The 6,346-nt window shown below is 34.5% G+C and overlaps 1 long non-coding RNA gene across 1 annotated transcript; it reads left to right on the forward strand.

The window, feature by feature from the left end:
* Positions 1 to 2,676: 2,676 nt before the first annotated feature.
* Positions 2,677 to 5,384, forward strand: LOC127151113 (uncharacterized). The gene is made up of 3 exons (XR_007823851.1): positions 2,677 to 3,152; positions 3,252 to 3,327; positions 4,828 to 5,384. It is a non-coding gene; the product is annotated as an uncharacterized LOC127151113 (long non-coding RNA).
* The last annotated feature ends 962 nt before the right edge of the window (positions 5,385 to 6,346 follow it).

The raw sequence follows: 6,346 nt of genomic DNA on the forward strand, positions 1-6,346 counted from the left end.
TTTCAGATCTATTTGGGGTTTCTTTAAAGGTTCAATTGGCTAATTCTTAAAGATATAATCTTGGATTTTTCCCAATCAAGGTTGAATTGGTTTCAACCCCATCTTTTTAAAAAATTAATTAATCTGGGAGAATTTTTGGATGTTAGCCAATTGCAAATTTCATTAATTAAGATACTGAAATTTCCTTTTATGATTAGAATCAAATTAATTGGAGAATTTTTTACTGTCAGCTAAGGAGTACCTTGTTTGGCTAAAATCTCTAGGTAAGAGATTCTCCTACTGGACATTCGAACTGAATTTAAGAGATCGCATGTAATTATGATTATGCACTGATGGTAGCTAAAATGCATAACTTGATGCTATTGATAATGACTATTATTATATGGATGATTGATGATGATGACTGATATTATGTTTATGACGGGTAGTATATTGATGATGACGACCGCGTTATGTTTTTGATGATGATGTTTGATTAAAAATGATACTTATGCCATGTTGGTGATGTTTATAATATGTTACATGCTATGGATAGGGTTACTGTTAGCTTATTCTATTAGAGTCGTACCCACATGGGTGTCCCTCGGGATAACCACCTTTTTTATGACCATGTAGTCCGATGGGATTACCAGTCCATTATGACATTGATATTGACATAGACATAGACATGATTACGAGTGATTCGACGGGGTCAACCCGATTGTCTTAGTGTTTCCTTCGGGTATACTAAAGACTAGATTGTCCTATGTGTTTCTTTGTGTTCATTGAAGACTAGATTTATTCCTATAGGATCACAGTTTGCACGTGTTCGGGAACGTGCCAGTTCAGAGGTACTTCTTTACAGGACTCTAATGGAGAGTTAACAGACACCTAGCGGAACTAGTAGTAGGTCCCTTACTGAGTATATGTTTATACTCACTCTTTCTATGTTTAATATTTCAGACGAAGGTAAAGGTAGAGGAAAGCTGGCGAGCGACAGAGAAGGATCCGTGAAATGCCATATGGGGACTTAGTTTTGCTTCCACTATATGTATCAGTGTTTTATTATTCTGTTTTTAATAAAAATTTAGTCTTCCTTCTTTCCAAGAAAGTGTCTATTGTTATTGTTTTTTTTAGTAATGACCTCAGCTTAGTATAAAAAGTTGGGTCGTTACAGATTCTTTGGTCATGTGCGAGCTATCTTTGACCATATACGTAAACGCCTTGCCATAGTTAGATTAACTACAGGTTTGTTGGTTGATTAGTGGCTATGAGATATTGACGTTTTTAACTAATATTTCATTGTTAATGCATATTTACAGATTTTCCATTTGAGCATGATTACATTTATGAGTTTTAATTCCAAGAAACTTGCTACTCATCGAGTTTTCAACTTACGTTTTCAATGTTTTCTTCCCCCCTTAGGTAGCGATCAAGGACCAAGCATTGGTTGAATCCTCGTCATCATTTGTAGTTCTTCATTTTTTATATATAGTTAACTTTTGTATTGCATCATGGAGTGGTTAGAGGCAACGAGAGTGAGCTAGGGACTCTTGTTTTGAGAGATCCCTCATTAGATTGAAATTATTTTGTATGTAATATCTAGTCAGAGTATGAATTCTGCTTGAAACTCTAGAATAGTCTGGCTGAGTGTGTGGTGAAAGAGCACGGTGAGATCTGTGGCGTACAATAGGAGCGGAGGAGTGGCAGCGTCTTACAGTGAGAGAGCATGGTGAGATTGAGGCATGAGACGTGAGATGGAGGCTTGAGATGGATTTGGAAAAGAAAGGGGAAAAATGAAAAGGGTTAGGAGGGAAAGTTTTAATAAATTGTTTTGTTAAAATAATTTTTAATAAGTTTATTTTAATAAATTTATTTAATGAAAGGATGGAATAGATAGTATTTTTATACTTTTTATTTTTTATTTTTTATATTTAACATTTCTAAAACATTTTTAAATAATAATGTAAACTATACTTGACGTTTTTTTCACGTCAAGTAAATATTACCTATACTTGACGCGACCACAACGTCAAGTAAACTCTGCACTATACTTGACGTTATTAAACCGTTAAGTACAATCTCTACTATACTTAATGCGAAATAAAACGTCAAGTAAAACTAACGTAAAATAATTCGATATTTTTAGTTTTCTTCACACTATACTTGACACGGATACAACATCAAGTAAACTCTTCTTTATACTTGACGCGGAAAAAATGTCAAGTAAAAGCCAATGTAAAAAAGTTCAAAAATTTCCGTAAAAACTCTGCTTTTTTTTTAGACTATACTTGATGTTTTTTCTTTAAAATTCAATATTTGTCATTTTTTTTACTAAAAACGTCAAGTATATAAAAGTAGCTAGTGTCAAGTAAAATAGATATTATAGTAGTGGATACACTCTTTTTCTAGATAAAAAAATTCTCATATCTATAGCATATATTTGTAAGCTCTCCTTCCGCTCTTCTTTATTTTATTTATTTATTTATTTAATATCTCCTAAATGGTGAAAAACAAGTTGAAATACTTTTTATACTCGTTGAAGGTTGATTTTTTTAAGAAATGGAATAAATTTAGTTTGTGAAAGACTTGGACTTTTATTAAGTATTTGAAGGTAATTAAGATAAGGGCAAAAACTAAGTTTAATTTTAAGTGAGAGACAATATGGTCATTTTCTATGTGTTATTAATATTTTTTTTAGTAAATAAAAATAAAAAAGAAAGAGGGAAAGGAAAAAGATCTTTTTCTTCTTCATCTCACGATTTCCCCTTTCTCTCTAGAAAACTCTCAACATTGACTCCTCTCCTTTTGGCGGCACACCTCCGACGACGACATACACCACTGTCAGGTCTCCCTGCATCATCTTTGCCGCATTCTACAAGTCAGTTGGTTGCACTGCTGCTCTGTCCGCGATTTCTGTTTGCGCTGCTGCAGTTGCGTCTGCTCCACTCGTTGGAGTTCGCTGTCGTTTTGGTTTCATCGGAATTGGAGCTTTACTGCAAGTGTGCTGCTCAACTCTACGTTCAGCTTACGTACACGGTGGGTCTCAAAGTCTTACGGTGGGTTGTGGCTGTTAAAAATTGGAACCTCAATGCTAGATCTCTCTCTCTTGTGTTGCTCAGTCGTTGGTACAACTCGATCTTATCGCATGAAGTTGGATCTTGAAGTTTTGGGTAAGGATTTGCTCATTTTAGTTGGATTTGTTAAGGTTTTTTGAACACCCATTAACTCTCGACTTTAATTTCATAATACCCATTACATTTTGATGTTAGATTTGAGTTCTTGGAAGGATTTAGCTACTGTCCAGCCTTCAGGAAACTCAGAATTAGGCGTTTTCACTCAACTCGGGTAAGATTCTAAGTTTTATGGAGTGGATCTTGTGTACCCATCTAATTTTAGAGATAATATTGAATAGAGTAGGTCTTGAGTACCCATCTAATTTTAATGACAATATTGAATAACTCATGGTGTTGGATGATAGATTTCGAAGTTTGATGGAAGTTATGGCAGTGTCCATTGAAGTTCAGATTACTTTGTCAAGTTCTTGGAAAGTTTGAAGTAATTTCGTTGAGCTTTCTTAGAGCTTCTGAATACCTATTAAGTTTAAGCATTAAAATGAAATTACCCATAATACTCGGTTTCTACAGTTGAAAGGTCAAAATGGACTTTCCATTAACTTCAAAGTTTTCTTGGGTGTTACCTCTATAAGCTTGAAACATAAAATGGTTTTAGGTACTAGATTCAAATTTAGAAAGCCGTTAATGTGTTGTCAAGGCAATTTCGATAAGCTTACAATAAGGTTTGAAGTAAATCTAGTGAATTCTCTCATCGTTCTTGAATACCCATTCAATTTTGACATGAACTTGATATTACCCATGACGTTGAGTGGAAAATTGGAGCTTTAAAAAACTATGAAGCATTGTTCACCACACTTAAGATTGTTTAGGACAAGTGTGGGTAATCTCTTAAGTTATTGACTTGTTAGTTTGACATTGAAATTGTTAATGGATTTAAACCTATAAGGTATAGATATTGGATATAATAGCATATGAATTTAAAAGACTACTTAAGTTTGGGTTCTTGTGGCGTTAGGAGTTTAAGTTGAAGTTTAAGGTTGCAAAAGTGAAATTTTAGCTTAAATTAAGGTATTTGGGGAATAGTTCAATCTAAATCTTAGGAAGTGCTCAAGGTTGTTGGTCTTGTGTTGATATAATGGATATAAATCCCAAAATATCATCGATCATGAAGTTAAAAATGTATCCACATAAAAGACCCATTGAGCTTGAACTAAGTTGGATGCTCATTGGGTTAAGTATTTAGATTTCAAGTCTAAAGGTTCACAGTGAAAAGTCTAGTATAATATAAGGCAAATTAAGAATTTAGGGACTTTAGAAACATAAAATAGTTGTGTTGTTCTTATGAAGTGACTTGAAGATTATTGTGTCATCTTGCTTTGTAAAGCTAATTGATTGACCTTAATCTTTGCTTCAAACCAAATTGAAGTGGGGAAAGTGTATAATCTCGGGGGATCGAGTCATTGATAGTGAGTAGCTCATTTTCAAGCTTTCTTTATACTTATACATGTTATCTCATGATATCGCTTGGAAACTACCATGACTTAAACATTTTATGACCATGTTTTTGTTTATGTTTAAACGATATGCTTACTCATCATGATTTTAATAATGGATATGACTTGGATTTCATAAAATATGTGTTGATTTTTGTAGATTGAAAAATGACTTTATGGAAATATATTTATGACCCTGTTTGGCTTTTAAATATGAAATATGTGATTTTTATGAAAGTTGGTGATTACCCTAAAGGCTACTGAATGCATTTTCATAGCGCCACCTATGGTTGTTACGGGATTCCGAGGCTGAAATAGACCATGATCGGAGATTCGAGAACTTGAGCCGAGGTGAGGACATGGATGAAGGATGTGCTTTTGGCTTTTGGCCTAGTTTAACCTATGGTGGGTGGCTCTATGTGCACATAGAAGCGGAGGTTGTTACTGTGGTAGGTGTTAAGTATGCGTGAGCTTCATTTGGCCACGTGTTTCCTTGTGGAAATGAATCATGTGTTAGCTATTCCGGACCGTGTATTTAGTATGCTATCATGGTTGGATTGCATGAAGGTTGTTACTGTGTTAGGTGCTAAGTATGCGTGAACTCCGTTTGGCCGTGTGTTTCCTTGTGGATATGGATCACGTGTGAGCTATACAGGGTCGTCTATTTAATATGCTATCATGGTTGGTTTTGATGGAGGTTGCTATCGTGGCGGGTACTAAATATGGATGAGCTAGTTTTGGCCGCATGATTTTTGGTCATGTGTGAGCTATATTTTGCTGTATATTTTGACATCTTCCTATGGTTCGATTGAGTACAAGTTTTTTGGTTTGATTAGTGGCTATGAGATACTGACGTTTTTAACTATTAATTCATTACTGATGCATTTTTACAGATTTTCATTAGAGCATGTTTTATGAGTTTTCGCTTTTAAGAAACTTGCCACTCACTAAAATTTCCAATTTACATTTTCAATGTTTTCTTCCCCCATTTTCAATGCATTTTCAATTTGTAACAACCCAACTTTTCATACTAAGCTGAGGTCATTACTAAAAAGAAACAATAATAAGAGACAATTTATTGAAAGGAGGGAAACTAAATTTTCAATAAAAACAAAATGCTGAAACACTAATACATAGACGTGGAAGCAAAATTGAGTCCGCATATGACATGTCACGGATCCTTCTCTGTCGCTCACCAGGTTTCCTCTACCTTTACCTTAGCCTGAAATATTAAACATAGAAAGAGTGAGTATAAACATATACTTAGTAAGGGACCTACTACTAGTTCCGCTAGGTGTCTGTTAACTTCCCATTAGAGTCTGGTAAAGAAGTACCTCTGAGCTGACACGTTCCCGAACACGTGCAATTTGTGATCCTGTAGGAACACATCTGATCTTTGGTGAACCCAAAGAAACACCTAAGACAAACTGGTCTTTAGTGTACCCGAAGGAAACACTAAGACAATCGGACTATGAGTGACCCTATCGAATCACTCGTAATCATGTCTTTGTCAATGTCAATGTCATAATCGAACTATGGGTACGACTCTAATAGACAAAGTTAACAGAACGCCCATCCATAGCATGTAGCATAATATAACATCATAAACATGACATGAGTATTAATCTTAACGTCCTTAATCATATGATTAATATACCATGCATCATCATCTACGTAAATCAGTCATCATCATCCACATAAATCAGTCATAAACATAACATTAGTCATCATCATCAATCCATATAATGACAGTCATTATCAATAGCATAATATCAATAATCATCTAAAGCATTGCAT

This window comes from Cucumis melo, chromosome 10 (genome assembly GCF_025177605.1).
Source record: "Cucumis melo cultivar AY chromosome 10, USDA_Cmelo_AY_1.0, whole genome shotgun sequence".
NCBI classification, from domain to species: Eukaryota; Viridiplantae; Streptophyta; class Magnoliopsida; order Cucurbitales; family Cucurbitaceae; genus Cucumis; species Cucumis melo.